Below are 25,563 nucleotides of genomic sequence, written 5' to 3' on the forward strand. Positions count from 1 at the left end.
GGTGGTTAGAGCGCAGGCTCATAATATCAAGGTTGCTGGTTCAATTCCCACACGAGCCAAGCAGCTGCGCCCTCCACAACTAGATTGAAACAACTACTTGACTGGGAGTTGATGGGTCCTGGAAAAACACACTGTTGCCCAATAATTTTTTTTTAAATGTCTATTAATATTGACGTATTAAAACACCCCAGGAAACTTTGAGGCTCTTCTTTGGGCAAAGCTCTTCAGCTCTTATGGAATCTCCTCTTCCTACCTAGTCAGTGGCCAAGGTTAGGGCTAGGTCCCCAGGGGGATGGAGTAGGAGATAGGGGTTCTGGTGGGAGACAACCTATGGGTTCCTATGAGAAGGAACAATCAAGACATCTTTGGGAGAGGAATAAAAGCGTCCGAGCCCGGAGGAGGACAGGGTCAGCAGAAAGAAAGTCAGGAGCCAGGCAGGGTAGGCAAGCAGGGGTGTCCCCTTTGTCTGGAGTCACAGCCTTCCATCTCCCAACTGGTCCCGGGAGGTGATACAGTCAAGGCTGTGAACCCCAATCAAAGAAGGGGGGAGGGTGAGCAGAGATTTGGAAATTCCAAGCCCCAAATCCTTTCACTGCCTGCATTTTCTAGAAATGTTTCCACAGTCACCCAAATATGATGGATTTCCTTTTCATGTATTGGTTTGGGAATTACCCCCAGCGAGCCCCTGGTATGCCAGGAATACATGACAGGGAATGGGGTAACGTGTTGGGCACTCTCTGGGTTCCCTTCACCTCAAGGCAGTGGTCAGTCAGATTCCCCAGTGAATTGTCAGCTTTAGGACAGAGTCCCCAGGGCCAGCTGGTGCCTGTGCAGCTCTTCCCCACCCTCCCCCCACCCCTGGGGTCCTGAGGTTGCCCTGTTTGTATCTGTACCTTTAGAGCCCTCAAATGCACTTTCACAGCACCCCAGAGGTGGCCGGGCAGCAGTTCACGTTATCACTCCCCTTTTACAGAGGAAGAAGCTGAGACCGGAAGTCAAGCAATTAGAGACACAATAATATGCAATAGAGCTGGAACCTGGGCCAAGCCCTTCGGCCCCCATATTTAGTGGGCTTTCCATTATACCACGGTCCAGCAGCCCTTAAACTTTGTGGCCTCAGAACCCTTATACGCTCTTAAAAACTACTGAAGACCCCAAAGAGCTTTTGTAAGCTTCATGAGGACAGGGGCGGGGATCGGGTCTTTCTCAGTCTTGTGTGCCCACCCCTTCCCCACTGAAGATACACACAGTAGGTAGTTAACTCTTGGGGCAGAATGAGAAAGAGAGGATAAAAGGAGAAAAAAAGGAAAGACAACCCCAGGCCCAACGTGACTGTGGTGCTGCCTACGCCACCCTCTCACCTGCCTGTCCTCTGATGCTCTGCCTGCCGTGAGCACTGCCCCTTCAAGAATGTTCAACAGTGACCAACGGTTAGGGTCTGTCGGTCAGACGGAGCTGTAGACAGTCCTCATCGTCATCACAGTGCAGGTGACATTTATTGAGCACTTACTATATGCCAGGCACTGTTCTATCACTTTCCATGGATGGTATTTACTCCTCAACAACAGTAGCCTTATTTCTCAGCTGGTATTATTTTTACAGATGAGGTAACTAAGGCCCAGAGAGGTTAAATAGCTTATCCATGGTTGCCAAATTAGTAAACGACAGAACCAGGGTCTGCTCCAGACTCTGCTGACTTAACCACTGCTCAATGCTGCTCTCAAAGTGGGAAAGAATAATTTGGAAGGGTCTTCCACTAGACAGGGACACCTAAAGGGAGATGACGAGGCCTCAGCGAGGAACAAACAGCCATAGCAGCGGCCTCTGGTCCACAATTACCCCTGAAATACAAATATATCCACATTTAATGGTGTGCAGGTAAATGTTTACCAATCAGCTCTCCGGAGCAGCATTTGCCCATTTCTATGGCTTTAATGTTCTCCCACATGGCTGATTTCAAGAGACCCATGGTTTAACACCAGTTTACAAAATTCCTGAGTATTTAACTATTGGCTATGGTGAACCAGTAGAAGCCAGCTCCAACACACCACTGTACAAGCCAGTCCAGCAGCACTGATTTGGCCCCTTAGGTACCCAGCAACACCTAGGACACTAACTAAATGGCGGCCAAGAGATGGGCTATTATTAATTAGCATTCTATGGATGATGACACTGAGTCTCAGAACAGATAAACAATTTTCTCAGGGGCACAAAGCTGAAAAGAAACCAAACAGGGACTCAAATTCACACCTGTAGATTCACACTGTCCAGTATGGTAGCCACAAACCACACGTGACCATTGAACACTTGATACATGGCTGGTCCAATCTGAGCTGTTGCTGTAAGTATAAAATACACACTAGATTTTGGATTTCGTATGAGAAAAAAAAGAATGTAAAATTCTCATTTCTGTATTTTATATTGATTATATATTGAAATGAAATTTTTGGATACATTGGGTTAAATAAAATATATTTTTGAAATTTACATTTTTTTCTAATGCAGCTACTAGAAAATTTAAAGTTACATATCTGGCTCACATTATATTTCTATTAGCATGACTCTGGACTCCTGGTCCAGTGCTCTCCCCCATAGCATGAGGCATTTCTTACATTTAGGGACGTACAGATCCCTACAGTTTCCTGCGTGCAACCCATGCACATTCGCATGCGTACACACACACACACACACACACACACACACACACACAGGCACACACACACACACACACATAAAATCCCACCTGCACAGGACCACTCATACTCTCTGCACCCCCACCCCCATATACTCACTGCACAGAGTCACTCAGGGAAACAGGCCCCTGGGCCACAAATGTACATGATCCCCCAGCCCTGCCCACAGAGCACCTCCCTGAGGACCTCACCCCCTGCATTAAGGGGAAATGCTGTTCTGCTGGGGGTGCCTCCCTCTCACACAGAAGCGTTGCTCTGGCTGGCTGAGTGGTAGGCGTGTGGCAGGTGGCACCTTTAGCAGCAGCGGAAGTCTCTTGGAGAGGCTCTTGTGAGAGAAAGATATTTGCCTTGGTGCTGAAATATAATTGCCCACGAGCTGACCTTTGGATAACAACAGCAATGGCTCTGGTGTCCACGATGAACCTGGCTTCTGTTTGGACCCGGCTTTTCCCAAGCTATCTTCTTCCTGAATTCTCTGGCTTGAATTTTCCCTGACAGCAGTTGCCTGTGACAGAGGGTACCATATCAGAAGCCCACTGCTGCCTGCTTCTGAGCAAATTTGCATACCCTTGAGTGTGTGTGCATGCGGGTGGGCGGGTATATGTATGTGTGTGAGGAAAGCAGAAGAACCAGCATGTTGCCTTCCAGGCCCTTCTCTGCCGCATCCACAGGCACACTTGTTCAGCATGCTGCTGGCAGCGCTCTGGCCTCACCACACTGGTTCACTAACTTTTAGGAGTCAGGCTCTTTTCAAGTTCACAGTCGCTGGGCATCTCCAATGGGCTTTGTTTTTCTTCCCTTGAGCAAAGAAACAACAGACCTTCTGGCCCAGAAGACATTGATCTGACAATCGCATGGAGGTAATTATCCAAACGCAGACTTCGGGGTCTATAAATAGACACTGCCACAGCCCCCATGGTGGCTCAGCAGGACCCTGCTTCTGCAGGTCTCAGCGTCCCCTGGCACCCGTCACAACAACCAGTGAGGGTTTATAAAGACTCATCACAAAACACAGGTAGGCTCCAGGGATGTAGTTTTCCTGCTCGTAATTGCTTAATTAGATGGCATATTGCCTGCTGGATTCAAATCAGATGAGCTTCCTTCGACACATCTGACTACAGAGGCTCTGGGCTGATGGGGGTGGGGCAATGAAGATTCTAGAAGATTCTAGAACCCGTGGTATGATAGGATGAAGTCTATGTTAGAAGGGAGGTTAGTCTGCTGTATCACATTGCCACTGGAGTGGCAGAGACTAGACTCATGGCTGTCCCTCTGAGCCTACGTTTCTTCCTTAGTAAAATAAGATAGTGGTAGGCTGCAAGGAGCTGAAAACCCCAATTCAGCCAGATTTGTCATTTGTTATTTCACATAACAAGAGGCAGAAGAGGGTACACCTCGGGCAAAATACAATCAGCATTCCAAGTCATCAGAGGCCCAGGTTCCTTCTCTGCTGGCCGTCCTGCTTGGTGGCACCTGTGGTCACCAGGTGGCTGTGGCCATCCCAAGTACATTTTTTTCCCCCAAACTACACAGTAAGTTCTCCAGGGTGGCGACCTGGGTACTATTTCTTTTATCCTTTCCCAAGCTGTGCCCGCTGTATGCACCTCAGGGAGTAGTTGAAGAACATTATGGAATGACCCACTTGTTTTTTGGGCATCAGCACGACTGGCTCTGGGTGCATTGGGGTGCACCTTCTAGCAAAAGAATTTGTTATTCATTCATTTCACAACTATTTATTGAACACCTAATATATGCTAGGTGCTAAGGTCTGTTTTCTTGGGGATAGGTAGGGTATGGGCAGCCTCTTGGATATGATGCTGTTTGAGCGTTACTCTGAAAGCCTCCCACCAGTTGATGGCTGACTGTATCAGAAAGAAAACATGAGGTCTATATGATATACATGATACAGAAGCCATGTGTGTCTGCGTTTAAAAATAAACCAGAGGATATTTTATTCCTGGTGAAACACGTTATTGGTTTTGCTTCATTTTGCTGGTTGGTCTTGGGTTATTTCATTTTGTTTTGTTTTGAACTCAAGTGGCCTATTCATGAAGAAAAGCCTGGAGTGCAAAGACAGCCTACCAATGTAATAAAGGTAAAATGAGGTGTTTGGGTTTAGATTCTACTTTAGAGCAAGACAATTAGGCCCAGAGATTGGAGGAAGGGTGTGGAGGCTGGCAGCGGGGCCAACTTTGATTAGGGTTGTTCACCCTGCTCTGCCTTCTTTGAAACCAAAGGATGTGATTTGGAAGTCACGGCATAACAGGAGACCCCAATTCTTCTGGAAACCCAGGCCTTCTCCAGTGCTGCACCCACTGCTCAAATGACCTGTCACCCACACCCTGAAATAGCCTAGCCTCCCTCAGGTTCTGCGTGCTGAGGGACTTTTCATTTCACTTGTCTCTCTCTGTTAAAGAAAGAAATCCTTTTTCCTTTGAAATGAGATCCAACAGTTAAAGGGGGGAAAAAAAACCACTATTGAACTTTGTCGCTCTTCCTTTGGTCTCTGGGTGAGACGGATTTGGGTTTTGATTCTCTCAAAATGAGAAATTTGCCTTGTTCTGTAAGATCAGAGTTTAGGGGCGTTTCTCTATTCTTTTTCCTGTTTCAAGCCCTCAGGGGCACTGAGAGCGACGTCTGACTTGGGACTCCCCAGCGTGGCACCCTTTCCGGGGCACACAGTTCAAGAGCAGCCAGAAAATGGTCCCATTACCTAGGAGTCCACCCCAGGGCACTGGGTTTCAGCATCACATATAGCACAACTCCAGGCGGTGGCATTCACATCCATGTCCAGGGTGGGGCAATGCTATGCCTGACAGATAAGAGGACCCCCCCACAACCCCCATGAGGCATTGAAACTCCAAAGGCCTAGGTTGTTTAATGGAAAGGGCTAGCTATGATCCTGCCTCTAAATTGCCATGTGACCTTGAACATGTGACCTGTGTCTCTGCTGTAACATGTGGGCTTGAACCAGATTGGTCTTTTGTTACATGCTGGTCCTGACACTGACACAGCAGGAGGTCACCACACTCAGGGCCCCATCTTGATGAAACTTGATTTGGCCCCATAATAAAATATATGTAAAGTGTTTCTCTCTCCCCAAGCCCTGAGAAGCATGAAGCTTTTCTTTTTCCTGCTTTTTTTTCTAATGGTAATAGCCACAGAAAAATGATAGTTTGCAGTACAAGTAGAATGAATGGAGTGAAAGAACGTCCTGGAGGAGGGGCTGGGGAAGAAAGCTACACTTGCAAATTTAGGAAAAGGTGACCACGGGTGTGCTCCAGCCTGCTGTTGGCTTGCTGGCATCTGTTCCCATCTCCATGATCTAGTTCTCTCTTGGGAAACCCATCTCGCCCTCTGCAGATGGTCTGGAGGACAGGCAGTCAAGATCCCCTGCCTGCCAAGGCAAGGGGCCAGCCAGTGTCCTAGGTAACCTGCTTCCCAGGAAGATGGATAGTGGACCCAGTCCAAGCAGGTGGGAAGGGCTCCACTCAGGGTATCCCTGCCACGGCATCACTGAACACTCTCCAGTCCTTCCTCTGTCTAGATCCCCACAGCTGCCCTGCTCCCATCTTCCTAAGGCCCGGATACCCAGTTTTGTCTCCAATTCTGTGTCACTTCATGTCCTTCCACCAAATTCCAACTTGCATTTAGGTTAGCCAGAGTCAGAGTTTATTGCTTGCAACCAAAGAATTCTAACTCTGATGGGCATTTTATTTCTCCTCTCTCTCTCTTCCAACATTTTCTAAAAAAAAAACAAAACAAGGAGGGAAGAAGGAAGGAAGGAAGGAAGGAAGGAAGGAAGGAAGGAAGGAAGGAAGGGACGAGGGAAGGAAGGAAGGAAGGAAGGAAGGAAGGAGATAGAAAAAGTAAAGGATAACACTAGTGTTTTTAAAGTTTGTGTTAGCCACAGAGCCATTCTTCCCTCATTAAATCTAACACGGACCATCCAGGACAGATGAAACTAGAGCTTCTGGTCCTCTTGCCTGTAGCTTTTCAGCTCCCCCAGATCTGCTTTCTCGGAACCCAAATCTCAGCCACCATTTCCCATGTTAATACTGGGTTGTCGGAGAAGTCATGACGCATTTTTTCAATGAAAAACATAGAAAAATACGTCATGACTTTTCCAACAGCCCAATACTTAGGTGTGAGACATTACATGTCCTTGGAGAGAGAGGCTATGAGAGAGGAGCAGTCACAGCAGCACCTGTGGAACGCCGTGTATGCTCGGGGCACAGCCGGGGCTTCATCTGTGCTGTGTTAGCTGATACCACCAACCTACACGCTGGGTTCCATCGTGATCATTTCGCAGGTGAGGAAACCCACAGATCTAGCAACTGGTGGGAACGCACACGGATATAAGTGGCAGAACTGGGATTTGAACCCAGTTCTCTTGTGACCTAACACAGGGAGATGGTCCCCCACTGAGCTCTGTTCTGGGGCACACAGTATGTCTCTCCCACCTCTGCACGTCCATGGCACCAGCAACCCCTGACCATGTCCCCCGCCATTGCGTTTCTTCTGTGGACCTTTTGCTACCTTTGCTTTACCCACAATCCTTCCATTTCCATGAACACAGGCCTTCCCTAACGTGGTGAATGAAAGAACAAGGACTACACGGAAGGAGTATGGTTAAAGGTTAAGACTGCAGGGTCTGGCATACATGGCCTGGGTAAATCCCAACTCCACTGCTTACCACCTGTGTGACCTTGGGCAAGTCACACAACCTCTCTGTGCCTTATTTCCTTACCTGGAAAATAGGAGATAAGAATACTACCTATTATGGGAAACAGAATAATGGCCCCCAAAATGTCCACATCCTAATTCCCTAATCCCGGGAACGTGTGAATGCTGCCTTATATGGCAAGGCGGAAGTAAGGTTGTCACACAAATGACTTTAAAATAGATTATTCTGGATTATTCAGGTGGGCCTGATGCAATCACAAGGGTCCTTAAATGTGGAAGAGACAGGCGGGAGACTCCATGTCACAGTGATGTGATATGAGAAGGACTTGACTGGCATTGCTGGCTTTGAAGATGGAAGGGGGCCGCAAGCCAAGAATGTCCACAGCTTCTAGAAGCTGGAAAGGCGAGAAAATCCATTCTCCCCAGAGCCTCCAGAAAGGTACGCAGCCCTGCTGACACCTTGATGTTAGCCCACTGAGACCCATTTTGGGCTTCTGACCTATAGAACTATAAGAAAATAAATGTGGGCTGTTTTAAGCCATTGAACTTGTGGCAATTTGTCACAGAGGCCATCGGAAGCAGAGACACCTATCTCAGAGGGTTGCTGTGAGGATTATAAGGGACGCAGCTGGGCATGGAGGAATGCAGTGACGTTGGCTTTCCCTGCTGGCTGGTGTGCCGGGGTGGGAGCTGTTGAATGCGGGGGTGAGCTGTGTCCCCGTTTCTTCTGACCGCCCAGTCCACCCGCCCACCCCTAAGTAGGAGGTCCTGTCCTTTCATGCCTTAATTACTCTGGAATGCTTCTTTATAATCACACACCCAATGGCTCCCTTCATCACGCTGAATTCTAAATTGCACTCAAAGTGGCTTGTACAATGTTAGCCCTCTGATTAGCTTCTTTCTGAGCTCCAAAATGAGGGTAATCAGAGTGGAGGAAGGATCTTGCCGTGTGCCCTGGGAAGAAGGGGAGGGCAGGGGATGTCTCCATCACAATTTTCTAATAAGGCTGTGAGAGCTTTTAAAGAGCAGGCTCCTATCACCCTGCAGCTGTGTGGTCACCCTCCCGCCCATGTCCTCCATAAACACAAGTTCTCAGGCTCGTCTTTCTAGGATCTGACCCCAGCTGCCTTGAGCACCTCCTTCACTGTGGTCTCTCCTCCTCTGAGGTTAGACTTTGTTCTTGAGATTAGGAAAGTGATCAGCCTATGCAGTCAGCGGTCAGTCTATGCAGCCTGCCCCTAAAATCTAGATCAGTTTGACTCAGTCCCCCTCCCCCATTGCACAGCCTGTGGAGCCCAAAGCCCCTCCACACGATCTCTGAGGATTTCCAAGTGGGGTCTGGCCTTCCTGTGGTCACATCTACCCAGAGGCATATCTATAAGAAAACTAATGGAGCTTAAACTCCAGGGCCAACTCACTGTGGGACACCCAGCAAAGTGTCCACATGGCCATGTGTTTTTGTAAAATTGGTGAAAGTCTGATATTGTTATATCCTTTTTGTGCACCCCACCCCTGTCTCTATTCCACAGGGCGGGCATTCACCCCCACTCAAGACTCAGCCCTTAGTTTCCTACCAAAAGGCATCAAGGTATTATTGAGTGTGGTAGACTTCTCTCTAAAGAGAGTGTGTGTATGTGTGTGTGTTTTGCGGGAGTGATGGTAGGATGTGAAGAAAGGGTGTACAACTTACAACTGGCCACTAGGCATCCTCACCTTAGAAATTTCCTTTGGCCACCAGCATGGGCCATCTGTTTCTGCAACCTTCTCCCCAAGGGACCCTCTCAGTAATTCTGGCTTCTCTCTGCCTCGTTTCTTTTTAATTCTTCCTCTCAAGAGCACAACAAATTCCTCTTACTCTTTCATTTTTAACCATGACTTTTGAGTTCTTATAACTTCCCTGTTCTGCTCTCAAGAAGTTGATGATGGTATTTTCCCAGGCTGGCTTTCCTAACAGGGTTTAGGGTACCTGCTGTGAAGAGAGTATACTTTTTACATCACTACATGGGATGAAAAGTACTGGGCTTTTCTTTCCAAGGTTGAGGCGAGCAGATCCAAGGGTCTGGGGGGTAACACTGTAATAGGGGTGCAAGTGGTGGGGGGACCCACAAGCAGAGGCGATGGGAAGAAGTGGGTTGGCTGAAAACTGTGGTTACAAAAAGGGTATGTTGAGATACCAGTCCTACGTCTATGTTTTTTCAACCTCTTGGAAAACCCATCCCAGGACTTACAGCCAGCTGAATAACACTAAGGAGAAGGAACCAGTCCCTCCTCTGCCCCTAATTAGACCTTAACAGCTGCTCGTGGTGGCTCCCGTAACACTTTCATGCATGGTTTTGTTTATGCATCTGTCTCTGTCTCCACAATGCTAAATCCTTGATGCCAGGACAATATGTTATTTCTTCTGTTCTTCCCCATTTAGCCTAGGGCCTGGCACGATGAATATTTCTTTAAAAATTCTTATGAAATAGTAATATTAGTGGTTACCCCATAGAGTAATTATATAGATTGAGTGAGATAGTCATCTGAAGTTCTTAGCATAGAGTTTAGCATAGGGTAAATACTGAAGAAGTGTCTCTTGTTAATATTATTGAGTGAATGAATGAATGAATGAATGAGATGCTTTGGTTTAATTCATTAGCACAAGCCTTCACATAGGCTTCAAATTCCTTTTGTGTCCTTTTTCTTGCTATGTAGAACTAAAAGAAATGACATGTAAAAAGGAAAAGAAGAGAAAGTGGAAATCACGGCTGTTTAATTATATATATATATCTGTAGATACAGATTTTTCCTTTTAAATTTCCAGGGGGCAGAGAGTAATCAAATACAACACCACCTACTGGCTGGAGGAATGTATGTATGTCAGTGAACGCCCCCTTCTTCCTTCAGAATGATTCCTCTCAAGTTATCAAGGATTCACTGTGCTAAGTGTGTTACCTGCACTCTCTCTTATTTCATCTTCACAAGAACCCTGTAAAGTGGAGCAAGAACAGAGAGATAGGTGCTGAGACTCAGAATGTATTTACATTTAGGGGAAAAGAGAAATACAAGGAGGCTTCCAAAGAGTGAAGATGAGCTGGAAAGGCATCAAGGAAACCATAGGAGGAGAGTCTTCCAAGAACTAGGAGTGGAGAGCAGGCTTCGAAGTGTGAAGGAAGAAGAACCACAACGCGAGGAAGGAGGAGGATGGAGGCTCCGACAGCTGGGGGACCCGGTGACTTGGAGGACAGCAGCATGACTGGAGGGCGAAAGGCAGCTGCCAGAGGGCAGGACGAGCGGGGAGGAGAAATGGAAGCCTGGAGTCAGACCTCTCTAGAAGGCTGCCTGGGACCTGTGCTTGGAACAGTGTGGGGCGCGCCTGATGGAAGGAGAGAGGCAGCCGGGGGCAGAGAGGGCAGAAGTGACTGAAAGGGCTGAGGCACTGGGAGGAGAGGGAGGCGCTGGGTCCCAGGAAGCAGGGACAGCGGGGAGAGGAACAGGTCAGGGGACCGCTCAGCATTCTCAAGGCCCCACGGGGTGTCCCTGTGGCAGGAAGGGGCTCTGGAGAGACGGGTGATGCAGCCTCGTCTGGGGTGAGGAAGAGGAATCCGGGAAGAGGGGAGAAGACCTACAGGGCAGAAGCCTAGACAGGAAGCCCCCTCAGAGCGCGATTTCTCTCCAAGGGCCGTGTTAGGCCAGGAGCCGAAACCACCTTAGGCCCGGAGAAACCACCAGGCATGTGCTGAACAGAAACCATCTGATCTTAGAAGCCATCTTGTTGCTCCCTGCTTGCTTGTACCTGCTGGCTTCTACTTTTCTCACAGGAGCCCATGATCAGTGGACCTGAACATTCCCGGACAACGGCATGGGAATCAGGACATAGAGCGAGAGGACATGGTCACACCCAGAAACCCTCAGTTGCAATGAACAATGCAACGAAAAGCCCCTGAAACATCCAAGAGGAACAGCCTTGTTTACCTCCCCCTATAAAACTCCACACCCCTCTTACTCGGGAGGTTATGGTGTTTTCTAACCTGACCTCCTGCTGCTCAAACACACCAAATAAATTCTAACAGACCAATTTTGGTCTCCCGTGACTCATTCCTCCGGCCCTGCCTAACAGACAGGTGATCTGGGCATGTCTGTGGGCAGAGGGGAAGGACTCACTCGGTGAGGACAGAGAGAATGAAGATAGGACATGGGTGACTGACAGAGCACAGTCTTGGAGGAGGTCGGGGAGGAGAAGAAAGGACCAGGGTCACCCCCACTTCCCCTCACATAGAAAGGAAATGAAACCCACAGGAGATCAGATCTCCATGAGGCGCCCCCAAGGGACAGGTGGCAGTTCCAATAAATACCAGGTCAACAGTTGAAAATAATTGAAAAACATCTCGCTAAATTCCTTCCAGTCTTCCTTATCTGTCTCTCAACCAAGACCTCCTCTTTCAACTAAGGCCCTACAGGATCTGGTCTCTCTCTCTCTCTCTCTCTCTCTCTCTCTCTTCCCTCTCTCCCTTTTTGCTCTGACTCTTTTTTATATATTGGGTTGTCGGAAAAGTCATGACGCATTTTTGCAACGAAAAACATAGAAAAAACACGTCACGACTTTTCCGACAACCCAATAAATCAATTTGACCACTTTGACTTCTTAGCTTTAGATATCTATTCACCTATTCATGCAAATCTAAGTTTCAGTCTTTCCTGTTTGTCCATTTCCTGGACTCTGTAAAACTAAGGACTCAGACACAACAACCTTAGTTCCACGCTCCTTAGAAGGAGTTGGGAGTGCGGACCCTTATCATTTAAAATCACTTCTCAGAAAATCCCTATCAGAAGAGAAAGGGGGGAAATGGGTGAAAAGTTGGGACGTACCATGAGACAGCCGGGCGGCGGAGGCAGGGAACTACACATGGTGACTTCTAGGGACGTCCTGACCCCACTGTGGGTCTGCACTCCCAGCTCAGTGATTTCAGAGCTTGTGGCCCAGGCTTTGTCCCACAACCTGCCTGGGTGCTAGGCAGATCAGATGGTAGGGTGCTTTTTTCATGCACACTGCCTCTAAAACATGTTATCAGACGAGCCGCCTACACAGCTCAGGAAAATGAAAAGATTTCCAGGCCGATTTGATGATTGTTAAGCATTGATCTTTGACTTCACAATCAGTTGCAAATTTTGCTCAAATTAAAAGGCCAGCCAGTCTCCTGAGGAAATCTCAATTTTATTTGGGGAAAAAGAAGAATAACAAAGCATTAATGTTTGAAAATACATTTTACCTTAAGCAGGCCATGTATTTAATCATAGTTTACAATGACTTCCTTTTGGTTTCAAAGCATTCTAATTATTTTTGAGTTTATGAGACTTTAAGACTCATCTGCACCATCCCAGTTATCTAGATGGGTCTGCCCTGAAAAGCGTTACAGAGCAATAGTCCCAGTTTATAGTCTAGTATATAATTGGCCCGGAAAGATGATTTGTATGTGCATTTTATCAAAATTATATAGGCCATTTTTTGAAAATATGCATAATATAGGTTAATACTAGAGCTAGAAATGACTTAAAAGGTTTCATGTCTACCCCTCTGCCTTCTGGAAGACCTCTGACATCTGAAGCCCATGATTATCTAAGTATGTTTCTGCAAAGTTCTCAAGGGTCTGGATTTCACATTCTCTGGTTTTTAGTACTTAATCACTATTCCCACCAGGCTGTTTTTTCCCTCCCGAGAACTTGATTTTCTCTAGCTGCAGCTTAAGCACAGGCCTACGGTAAGCAGTAAGGAACAATTAATGAGGCTTTTAAGTACACCTTGCCCTCAGGGTTGAGGCGATTCTGGGTGTGCTGGTGATTCTCTCTTCATCCTGCCCTGGGTGTCAGAAAATGGGTCCTGAGGACTGACTGCATCGCCAGGGGTTCCCTCACCTTCTCCTCCTGGATGCCGGCGGGGTTGGCCAGTGGGAGGCACTGGCAGGAGAGCCAGAGCAGGTCTTCTCTGTCTGACCCCTGGCCTGGCTGTGACCTCATGACCCCATGGGGCAGCGCCTCCCCCACACTCCAGCTCTTAGTCATGGAGGGAGAATAGCTTGTCCTTCTTGTATCTGCAGGACCAGGAGTGGCAACAGCTGCCACTGTGGCTGGTCTCTGGGTTTCCTTAACCTGCTCGAAGTCTGTAAGTAGCCCCTGTGTTGAAGTCTCTCGAACAACAAGGGCTGGATTCTGCTCTGGCCTCAACCATGACTGGGGTGAACAGGGTGACAAGATGTCTTATGCCTTTTTTCAGTGCCCCATCAATTATCATATTTACCCCAGTTCCTCCCTGAAGCACCCTCAAACTGGGCCTGAGTTTCCCCAGTCGTTCTGAGGTCAGAGACCTCTGTGTGCCGTGGACAAAGCCCGCAGTGCCCACCATGAGAAGTTGCTGGAATGGGAGCTCTGGGTGATAGTGAGTACCATCTACCCTGCAGTCCAGTGTCAGAGGGGAGGACTCCGCCGACACCACAGTCATTCTATTGACGGTGAAGGACATTTGCCAGGCTGGGCGGGGCTGCAGAGACAGCTGACCACAGCCAAGGGCTCTGCCTTTGGGGCCCTTTCTCTTTTCAGGCTGGCCTCAGAGCAGGACCCCTCTCAGACCTCGGCCCAGCTCCCCATTTGCTCGCCTGCACAGGCCTCCTTATGGGACTCTCAAAACATAAGACATGAGACAAAATGCCTCACGCACAGCCAATGACAGGGACTCAGGAAATGAAAGCTGCGGTATGCAAGGACAAGCGCCTTCTCTCTCTGGGCCTCAGATTCCCCATGAAGGGGAGCCCTGCTCACCTCCCAGCGGTCATCAAAGCCTCTAGTAACATGCACAGGAGTGCTTTGAAAATTCTTTCTATATAAAGTCAACTTCGGCATCATCTAATCTCCACTTTTTTCTCTGACACATCACATGTGATACATCAGGAAATCCTGTCAGCTTGTCCTCAAAATCGACCTAGAATCCAGCCCCTGGACCACCAACAGCCTCCAAACTGGTTTGCCCACGTCCACTTTTGTCCCTGTCCCTAAGTCTGTTCTCTATTCAGCAGCCAGAGTAATTCTTTAAAACCTAAGTAAAAAACAAATCAAGATTTCCCAAAGGCTGCCCAGCTCCTCTGGGCAAAACCCAAAGCCATTCCAAGTTGCCTACAAGGCCCTAGTGATCTGCCGTGTGGCTTCAGTGAGACACTGTACCAGAAACTCTCCACACAGCGCCTGCCGGGAGGAAATGCTGGGGGCCACGGTCATGGCTATTACTTACTCGTAGAAAAATACCACCAGTAGATGCTTCCCCGGCACTGATACTTCTCTGATAAGAGAGGGACACAGCCCAGGCACCAGCCTGGAAGGGGATGGGCTCAATTTTCAAGGGACACGAGTTAATGAAGATGACCTACTTTTTTGCAGGCAAAGCACACCTGTAGACCTCTCACCTTGGCTGCTGCTTTCGGCTGTCCAAAGAGTCTCCACATCTCCCATTTTCTGTCATCCGCACAGGAGGACAAGTGAAGGAGCGGAAACACAGGACTGGCAGCCCAGCCTGTCCCAGGTTGCGAGCTCTGAGGATGAGTGGCCCTGGCCACGCTAGCAGTGTGGCATTGGCTGCCCTGAGCATCCTTGTCACTCAAAGCTCAGCCTTCCCAGAGTGCACCCTGTGTGAGACCAGGTCACGGGCAGGAATGTTGTCCCTTTCTTGTCCTCCTGGGGCTGGCCTGGAGTTGGGCCCTGATTCCTCCCTGGGCTTATCCTCTGCCATAAGTGTCTTCCTGCAGGGGGGACAGACAGCACACAGGCTCCTCTCTTGCTGGTCCCCTCCTGCTTTCTGGGCACCATGGCAACCAGTGCACCTCCCGGGACCGTGGCTCTTCCACTGTTTGGTTCTAAGCGCCACTGCTGCCCTGGCCGTGGCCAGGTCGACCCCTCGAGGTTCCAACTGTTTAGAGCAAGCCCCCCTTTTCAGGGGTTGAAAGCTGGGCTGCTGGCTGGCTTTCGGGGTCACCTTGACAGCAGGTTCCTGCTCTCACTGTTGCCCTCAAAGCATCCCTTGGAAGCTTTCCATGAATTCCCTGGCTATGCCATGCTCCCAGGAAATGGTGTCTGTCTCTTTACTACCATTTGAGATTCTTGAGGACAGGACCCTGTGTTTGTTAAATTTGCAGCCACAGCACCTTACCCACAGTAGGTGCTCAAAACAGGTTTGCCTAACATGTTTGGTGCCAGGCCTCCCCAGGACGTGACAGGAAGCACCGCGGACTTACAGCTCACTGGAAAGGGAGCTGGCACTGGAAGCCAGAGAACAGCATGGTGGCAGCTAAGAGCATGGCTCTGTGGCCAGCCTGCCAGGGTTTAAATTCTAACTCCACTGAGTATTAACTAAGGACCCCGAGCAAGTTGTTTTAACACCTCTGTGCCTCAGTTTCCTCATCTGTAAAATGAAACAGCTAAAAGTATTTTTCCTTCTAGTACTTGAGAGGATTACATGAGATAATACCTGTAGAGTATAGAAAATTGGTCCTGGTACGTAACAAATGCTTCCTGTGTGTTGAAGGGCATTTAATAATTTGGGTATGCTAAAGCAAAACAAAAAAGTGAAAAAGCAAAATATTTTGTGTGCCCTATTACTATACATATGCACCAAAAACAGATGGAGGTAGAAACTAAAAAACGCCAATAAGGGTTCTCTGTGGCTGGTGGGATTATGGATGACTTTCGGTTACTTTTACCTTCTTTTAAAATAATTTCCAACTTTTCTGCAGTCAACTTATATAAAATGACTTTTGAAAATAGACATTTTAAAAACTTGTTAGAAACCTACCTGCGACCTCTAACTACTACTCCCCCACCTGCACCCCCACACCCTGATTATGATTTTGGATACTAAGGAGACACTCCTGGCGTTTCCAGTTGCGTGAAAATGGAAGGGAACCCACTGAGACATTTCAGCTGGAGTGGTAGAGACTACATTTCTGTGGTATTTTGCTTGTACACCCAACTAGAAAATGAGACATCTTGTGTTTTGAGTGAATCGCTTCCATTAATCATGGGGATACTTCAGGTCTCTCTGGCAGAGTGATTGGTGTAATTACAGCCTCTGTCTGCAAGGATAATGCCAGCAGTCAAGAGCAGGGCGTGTGAATCAAGCCTGAGCCGTCCTGGGTTCTGTGGAAACGTGATTGCTTCTCTGAGCCAGAGGCGAGCAGGTCTGGGTGGTCCAGGGAGTTTAGGAGGAGGCAGACAGCTTCTGAGAGGATTTCCCACGGACTCTTCAAAATGAGAGGAAATGCGGTGTCAGCCGGAATATTAGAAGAGGATTTCTACAGTCTAGGGTTTTCCGTGAGGACAGACACCCCAAGTCTGACAAGTGGTTTTTCCAGCTGGGGTGTGTGTCTTTTTTTTGCACGTGAGAGCGGTTTGGACCCATCTAAGGGTTATGACTAGTTCAGAAGTGCAGCCACACACTTCACTCCAAAATGTACAAATTCTAGAGCCCGAACAAGAGGATGGAAAAATGACGAATCAAACTCGTCGAGTCCCAGCCCCTGGGCCACCTGCCCTGTCTGTTCCCCACCCTAGTCAGTAGCTGTGGGCTCCTTGGGGGTCTTGGGCAATGCCAAGAAGATAGGCTGGCTCTGGCAAGCCTAGAAAACTGTCTCCTACTCCCTCGTGGGGTCCATGGTGGTAAGGAAGCCTGTCTCAAGTACAGCCCAGAGAAGAAGAAAACGTTTACAGTGGTTCGTACAAGCGATGTCCCTGCCTATAAACAATCACATGAGAAACCAAGCCCTTACCACTCAGCCCTCTGCCATCACCATAACAACCCTCATCCCACAATCAATACAGACAGTATCAGCAGTTTGGTGTTTCTTATCGGTGTTTTTGTCAAACCTCCAACTGGCCTGTGGCTTCTGGCATTTTGAGACATACCACATGCGACAGTCAGCCCTAGAACAGTCCCCAGGGGATCCTGCCACCAGCTGTGTCCCTTAAATCCTTGCTTGCCCTCCCGTAACCCAGCACCCAACCTCAAAACAGGGCAAGCAGCAGGGCTGCATGAATCACATGAAGCCAACGGGAGAAAGGTAGAGGCTTGGAACTAAATCGACCCGATTGCATGTTCATTCCAAAAGGGAGAGAGAAACCCCTAAACAGGAGAGAATGCGGGAACTCTGAGCAGAGGGTGCCTCTTGTCTGGGGACAAGGAAAAACAGGATGTTCAAAGAAGGAATGAGCCGTCCTACGTGCCAACACAGAGCAGGGGCTACGGCTGCTGGGAGGTCACAGGGGGTCACCTGGCAGGGACCCTGGGCTGTTGCTGGTCAGTCAGGAGAGGGGCTGGGGTAAGGGGGTGTGGGTGTGGACAAGCAGAGCTCCCGCAGGCCTGCCCCCCACACTCAGTGCCTCTCACCAACAATAGCCTTCAGGGTTGTTGCTTTGCTTCTGCCTCTTGGGTCTCGCAGAAGTTCGGTTTGGGCCAAATCAAACTCAGAACCATCCCAGGAAGGGGATTCGGGAAACAGAGTTCCCAGAATAAACACATTGACAATAGAACAAAGTTGCCAAGCAAACTGGGGTGAGGCATATTTAGGATGTCAGCTCTACAAAAGAAAGGCAGGCTGTTGGAGGACTGAAAAATGCCTCATCGGGGGAGCAGCCAGACAACGGCAGGCCGAGGCGGGTTTGAAACCCTCCACCCCACAGCTGCATTTGATGATAGCTCGCCCTGACCGCCTGGTGAGAACCGGCTGCTCTCTTAGGCCTGTCCAATAGTTAGCAGCATTAGGAATGTGTGTTAGTCAGGATTCGGTACAGGAAAGAGAGCAGAAAAGGATTTCATACAGGGAATTGAGCCCTTACAGAAGTTGTTGGAAGGACTGAGGAAGTGGAGTCCGGAGGCCACCAGTGGACGACAGGTTTCATGGTCCGGCCTCCCAGCTGAGATCCACAGTCAGCACACTGCCGTGACTGCCTCTGGCCACGAGGCCGCGACAGCAGTGGGGGGGGGACTTGGCCCCTGCAGCAGCTCACACCCCCGCGCGCTTGCCCACCAGCAGCTTCTGTCTGTGTCTTCCCTTCCTATATTAGTCAGCTCAGGCTGCACTTAACTGTGTCACAAACTGGGCGGCCTAAAAACAGTTTTGGAGGCTAGAAGTCTTAAATCCAGGTGTGGGCGGGGCCACGCTCCCGCTGAAGCTCAGGGTGGAAGCGTTCCTGGCCTAGCTTCTGGTGGTGGCTGTCAGTCCTTAATGTTCTTTGGCTTATAGCTGCACCACTCCCATCTCTGCCTCTATCGTCACATGGAGTTCTCCCTGTATGTCTCTGTCTTCACACGGCAGTTTTCTCTTCTCACTAGGACACCGGTCATATTGGATTGGGGCCCATCCTAATGACCTCATCTTAACTTGATTAAGTCTGCAAAGACCCGATTTCCAAAGAAGGGCATATTCATAGGTGCCAGAGGTTAGGACTTCCACATATGTTTCTGGGGGACACAAAATAACCCATAACGCTTCTTAACCTGGCATGGGAGCATGTCACCAGCAGAATCTCATTCACAACCAAGATTCCCCAGCCAAGGAGTCTAGGAAACGCAATGTTAGCTTGCCAACTCATCAGATAGAGTGAGGCCAAATAGGGCGGGAGAGCCTGCCTGTGTGTGTAGCTTAGGGACCACCGTGCAAGGCTGGGCAGATGACGTAACCCTGACACAGAATGGGAGACAATGCAACAGAGAGGTCAGCAGTCCTGGGTCTGATGTTCAAACCTGGCCTTGTCCCTGCTGGCCTGGTTAGATACTTCTCATCTATAACCCTTGGCTTCCAGACCTGTATATGGGGATAATAACAGTCAGCATTCAGCAGGGTTTATGTGAGGATTAAAGGAGATAATGGACTCGAAGTTCCCAGGGCCAGGCACACAGTAACCAGTAGAGAAATAGTAACTATTATTAAGTTATCAAGCTTATTAGATAAATGCTGTGTTCCATCAGGAAACTGGGTGAAGCATAGACGAAATGTGTAGAAGGGTACCACTGTGCATGTTGAGGGCTTCATGCAAAAATCAGAAACTTCAGGAACTTGAGCCAAGGCATACATTTCCTGCTATAAGGAATTTTTTTTTTATTTTTACTCAGAGCAATGACCCATCCAAGTATCAAGACGCTAAGGGACTAGGCTCTGGAATAGATTTCTCCAAGTTCCGTTTGTGATTACCTAACATTAATTGACATAAGAAAAGAAAAAGCAGGTGTCAGCTTCTGTGTGTGTTTTCCTACATAAATATTGTTACATGTTTATGTCCTTGAAAAAGGGAAGTAAAAGTCATGTTCACCACACTTAGGGTGCAGATCAAACCCCCCTTTTTTTTGGTTTTAAAATGCACAATGAAGCGGAGGTAACTTTGTAACGGTCAGCATGAGTTGGAGGGAGACACATTTTGAATTTTAGCGTCATTAAATCTGTCTCTCTTCGTGAGATAAAGCAGTTGAGACAAACCAGACCTTCCTTCCTCAGAGTGGGTCCTAGGGAAAATTCAGGTGGTAAAAACAGAGCATCACACAATTCAATAATAAAAAGACAAACAACACAATAGAAGGCAAAAGATCTGAATAGACATTTCACCAAGGAAGAGATACAAATGGCCAATAAGCATATGAAAAGATGCTCGGCATCACTGGTCAGCAGAGAAATGCAAAGCAAAACTAGAGCAGCACACCCCACCACAGCTATCAGAATGGCTGAAACAAACAAAGCAATAACAAAAACTGACAAGTCTCTCAACCTTGCTGGTGGGAATGCTAAATGATGCATGCAGCCACTGTGGAAAACAGTGCGGCAGGATCTTTCAAAGTGAAATGTAAGCTACCTATGCGTTCTAACCACGCCCCTCCTAGATAGTTACCCAAGAGAAATGAAAGCATATGTTCACACAAAGATGTGCCTGTGAATAGTCACAGCAGCTTCATTTCGCCATCACCCCAAACTGGAAGCAACCCCATATGCCCATCAACTGGTGAGAAGATGAAGAAATTGTCTAATATGCAGACAATGGATGCTACTCAGCAACAAAAAGGAACAAAGTAGCAACACATGGAACAACGCAGATGAAGCTCAGAAACATTGTGTCAAGTGAAAGAAGCCCTACACAAAAGACCATGTATTACAGGAGAACATTTATATGAAATTCTAGTAAAGGCAAAACTATAAATGACAGAAAACAGACCAGCAGGTTGCTTGAGGCTGGCGGGGTTGGGGAGCGACAGCACAGGGGCCTGAGGGCTCTCTTAGGTGAGGGGATGGTTCTGATCCGGATTGCGATGATGGTTACATGCTTATGGACAATTACTCAAACTCATCAAACTGTACACTTTAAGTGGGTGGACTTTGTTATATGTAAATAATACATTCATGCAAACATAATTGTTGAGTCCTGATATGACAGCCTCAGGGAGAGAGCGTTGTTTCTGGTGGACAAGAGCAGGGTGCTGGGGTGGGAAGGGCTGCTGGAGGGCATGGTCGGTCTATGTGATGCCTTAACCCAGTGCTTTGTCTCTTCAGGTCAAGCAGGTCAGTTACAACTGGGAACCTAGCACAGCCAAACCCTGTTCCAGGAGGGGCTATTAATATTTAGGATAGCTATAGTTTCTTTTTTTTTTCATCATACCAATTTAGTGCTTTTTATTATCATATTGATTTTTTTTAAGATTTTTATTGGGGAATTGGGGGAAGGCGAACAGACAAGTTGCTGTCCTTTTGTTCTTCAGTCTAGTTGTGGAGGATGTTGCTTCACTGGCCCACGTTGGCACCATCATTGCGCTCTTCCCAGGTGAGGCAGATCAGTCGCCGGCTTCTGGACAGCCGCTCACTGCGGCTGCTGGCCGCTCACGCTGGCTGCTGGCAACACACGGTAGCCCATGGCAACCCACCTGCCTTCGCCGGCGACTCAGGGCAGCCCAGCTCCAGGTTGAGCTGTTGTTCAGCATCTTAGCCTTAGAGGGCAGTGTCACAGGCCCTCATATGTGGGATCTTAACCGGGGCCCTCTGGCATTCCAAGGCAGCTCTTAACCAACGTGTCACTTGGCAGGCCCTCATATTGATTTTTTATTATAGCTGCAAAGGGAAGTGAGAATAGGTATTATCATATATCAAATTGCAAATCTGGAGTGGTGAGGACAATGTTGAAGGAGAAGGCATATGTAAAGCAGAGTACATAGGAGACATGCACAAGGGGCAACTATTATTACTTGCCTATCATTGATGCGGTCAGCATAAAAGTGTGAGTCCAGGCGGCTTGCAGGGGAGAGACAGAGAGAGCTGGAGCAGGATTAGAGCACTGGCTCTCCAGCTTTCAGCCTCCGTGACTCATCTGTGTAACATTTTGTGATGCCCTTTTGGCTGTCCTGAACGGAATAATCTACCCATACACATGGTTTTTAAAACAATGAATACAATGCCCTAACTGCAATACAAAGACAGGGGGGGAAAGGAAAGGAACTTGCATAATAAAATTCATTTCAACAAGTAAATGCTTGAGCACCATTATGCTAGAAACTGTCACTGACATAGATGCGAAAGCGGCTGCTCTGAATGGCCCACTGAGAAAGATGGGTTGAATTAGCAACTCAAATATCACCATGGCAGTGCTATTGGTAACGCGATTTTCTGAAATGGTGAACAGCTCTTGGAAAAATTCCAAACAAAACTGTATCAGCTAGGACTGCAGACCGTGAAAGGAAGCAAAATCAAATAAGATACTTTGTAGAGAGTTCAATAAAGATGCTACTTTCAAAGGTGAGGGCAGGGTGTAGGGCAGCTGGAGGGAAGAGCATTTGTGTGTATGTGTGTGGGGTGGGGACAGTGGTAACCAAATCCTATTCCTAGACGCGGCATCTACCCTGGGGAGGGCCCAGACAGAGAGAGGGAGGGCATCTTGCCACCTTGGGGCCAGGAGAGAGAAAATTGGAGAATGAAATGACTATTTCCCATCTTTTTCTCTTTGTCCACAGGTTTCTAACACAGCTGTTTCCTTTTGAGAATGTTCAGTGTGAAGGGAGCCTAAATGATTTAAAACGTGTAGTGGGGTGGGGAAGCACTGGAATAGGCTACCTACCGTACATGCTTCAAGTCTCTGAAGCCCCTTCTGTCCACAGCGTCTCTGCTTCCAATCTAATTTCCTGTTCCTGGTGTCCAAGGCAGCACAGCCGCCCTCCCAGCCCCAGGGCTCATTCAGAGCCACTCCGGCTCTCTCTGGTTCTTGCTCTCTTCCTCCAAGTCAAATCGTTACATTTTAAAGTTAATCCAGAACAGGATGAACTGAAAGCGACGGCAGCGTGCCTGAGAAATGAAAATCCAGGAGCACCCGAGGGGAAGGGGCTGTCCCTGGGCTGTGCTCCATAGCTCAGGCTCGGGCTCGGGCTTCAAATCATCAAGGGCTGCGTGGGCATCAGTGTCCAGAGGGGCCTGAGATCAGAAACGCATGGGTCTCTTGCTCCCCTCTTTGAGCCCATGTGTCTACTCCAGACTTTTATGGAAAGAGAGTCAGCGATTCATCCCAGTCGCTTCCCTGTGCCAGACACCGCCCCACGTGCTGGGGACTCCACGACCCATGGGGAAAGCCTCCACTTTTCAGGCACTCGCAGCCTGGTTGGAAGAGATGGAGAAATCGCTGGTGACAGCGACATGGAAAACTCAGAACAAAGGGCTGGAGAAGTTGCTTTGGGAGCACAGGGAAAAAACGCTCTCTCTGCAGGCTATTTTTTAAAAACAGAACATTTCTATGTACTTTCCATTAAAAATTTTTTTAAATGTATCAACCTGATGGGGCACTGGATGAGGCTTTCTGTGGAGGCAGGCACCTCCCTCTCCACCCACCCCAGCTCCCACCCCCGGCAGCCCTGAGAGGTGCACGCCTCTGTACCAGGCACCTCGTACTCACAGTGATTCTGGGGTGGGCCTTTTGCAGATCAGGCTGCTGTAAGCTAAGGAGCGCGTCTGTAGTTCTGCAGAGGGAACATCAGGAGCAAATCCAAGCGGATCTGGACGCACGAGGAGCAAACGGAGAAAGAGGCATGAAGTGGGAGGTAGAAAGGCAAGGTCCAGAGGTGCTCTCAGCTTCATCCTGGCGTTTATTACAGGGTCCCTATGGTCACAGGAGGGGACACGTCCTGAGGGCTTCTTGGGATCACCTGGGGGTGGACATCTGCCACAGCCACATGCATCCAGGCTTTGCTGAGTGCCTCCTGTGTGCCAGGCACCATGCCAAGGGCTTTCTCCACGCTACACCTTCTCTTCCTCTCAACAGGTCATGGGTCCCAGTGGAGACCCCAAGGAGAGAGCGGCTGTGAGTGAAAGCTGAGATGGCGTTTCCTTCCACAACTTCATAAGAACAGCATCTATGACATAGGATTTACTCTTCTTAATACAGATAAAGAATTCTACAAACAAGACATTACAGACAAAATCAAACTAAAACGAAACACAAAGAGTTAATGAGCATACGGAAGTATGCTCGGCTTCCAAAACCAAAATTAGATATCATTATGTTTTCATCTGTCAAATAATGTTTAAAGAAAATTCTGGTTTGGTGCAGTTTTGGCAAAACGGGCAGGCTAGTACATGGTTGATATATGAATTAATCAACCGTGGCACCTTGTCAATGTGCATCAAAAATCTTGTGCATGGTACCAGCCTGTTTTAGAAGAAGGTAGGTAAGGATTTGTATGCACAGATGTTTTCCAAATGTGTAAAGAACAAAAATTTGGAGATTACACAAATGCCCAATTATAGGAAAACTGATCAAATAATGGATGGCACACACACACACACACACACACACACACACTTTACCACACACACAGAGACTGGGAGCTTAATTTTGTTCTTAAAAAGAATATGTATGTATTTTCTCTATTTGTCTCTCTTTAAATACATGCAGAGAACAAAAGACCTTCAAGAAATGCACCAAAATGAATTTATCTTGGGATGGTAGGATTGTGAACTACCTTTCTTTTTTCCTTTCAATTTTTCCACAATGAATTTGAATTGGTTTTATTATTACAAAAAATATTGAGAAAGATCTGTGAAATATTCTTGCAAAAATGAGTCTAATCAAGACTTGAGCCCCAACTCCCACTTTGCATGAAAGAAAAACAAGTAAACTGACACCCCGTAGAAACAATCTGACAAAATCCAGAAGGTGAGACTTTCTATAAAGAAACCGATCACGTTCTCCCGAAGTCAATGTGATAAGGGACAAAAAATTGGAGAAACCATTCTAGATTAATCTAGACTAATCAGGCCTAGCAACCGAATGCTATGCCCAAACCTTGACAAGGTCCTGACTCAGAGCCAGGTCTAAAGCATGTTGGCAGGACAATGGCAAAGTGGAATAGAGATTTGCATCTTGATTTTCCATTGGCCAAATTCCAGACATGCTGCCCAGTGGGTCCCAGGGATACTGACTGTACTGTGCTAAATAGTGTCCCCCAAAATTCAAGTCCACTCAGACCTTATTTGGAAATAGGGTCATTGTAGCTATAATTAGTCAAGATGAAGTCCCATTGGGTTAGGATGAGCCCCAAACCCAGTGATAATGTCCTTCTAAGAAGACACACAGGGAGAAGTCCATGCAATGACAGGGGCAGAGATCCGAGTGATACAGCTACGAACCAAAGAACACCCAGGATTCCCGGCAACCACAGCTCAGAGGAAGCAAGGGAGGGGTCCCCCCTGGAGTTGTCAGAGGGAGCGGGGACACCGTGATCTCAGACTTCCAGCCTCCCAAATGGTGAGAGAATAGATTTCTGTTGTTTAAAGCTCCCCAGTTCTGCCAAGTACAGCACACACCCGGGACAGACTCACTGCCCCTGAGTGGGAGCCCAGGTGCCCTGGGGTAGGACGTGCAGCCTCCCTAAGGCTCTGAAGAATGTGGGGTAACGTAAGGAGGGCCAAGGGACAGTGTCCATGTCATAGCTTTTTCTGGCAGTCTGGCCACTTTGCCAGCACTCAGGAAGGGACCGTTAAAAGAAAAAATGTCCCTCAAACAATCAATTCTGGAAAAGCTTCAAAACACAGAGCCTCCCAATTTTCCCCTCCAGAGAGGACAGCCTCATGCCCGTCAGTGCTACCCAGGAACAGAGCATAACTCGTGGGAGGCAGGGCTCAGCATCCTCCCTCCTGGCAGGCGGGCGGGC

Source organism: Hipposideros armiger, unplaced genomic scaffold (assembly GCF_001890085.2).
Source record: "Hipposideros armiger isolate ML-2016 unplaced genomic scaffold, ASM189008v1 scaffold_18, whole genome shotgun sequence".
Taxonomy (NCBI): domain Eukaryota; kingdom Metazoa; phylum Chordata; class Mammalia; order Chiroptera; family Hipposideridae; genus Hipposideros; species Hipposideros armiger.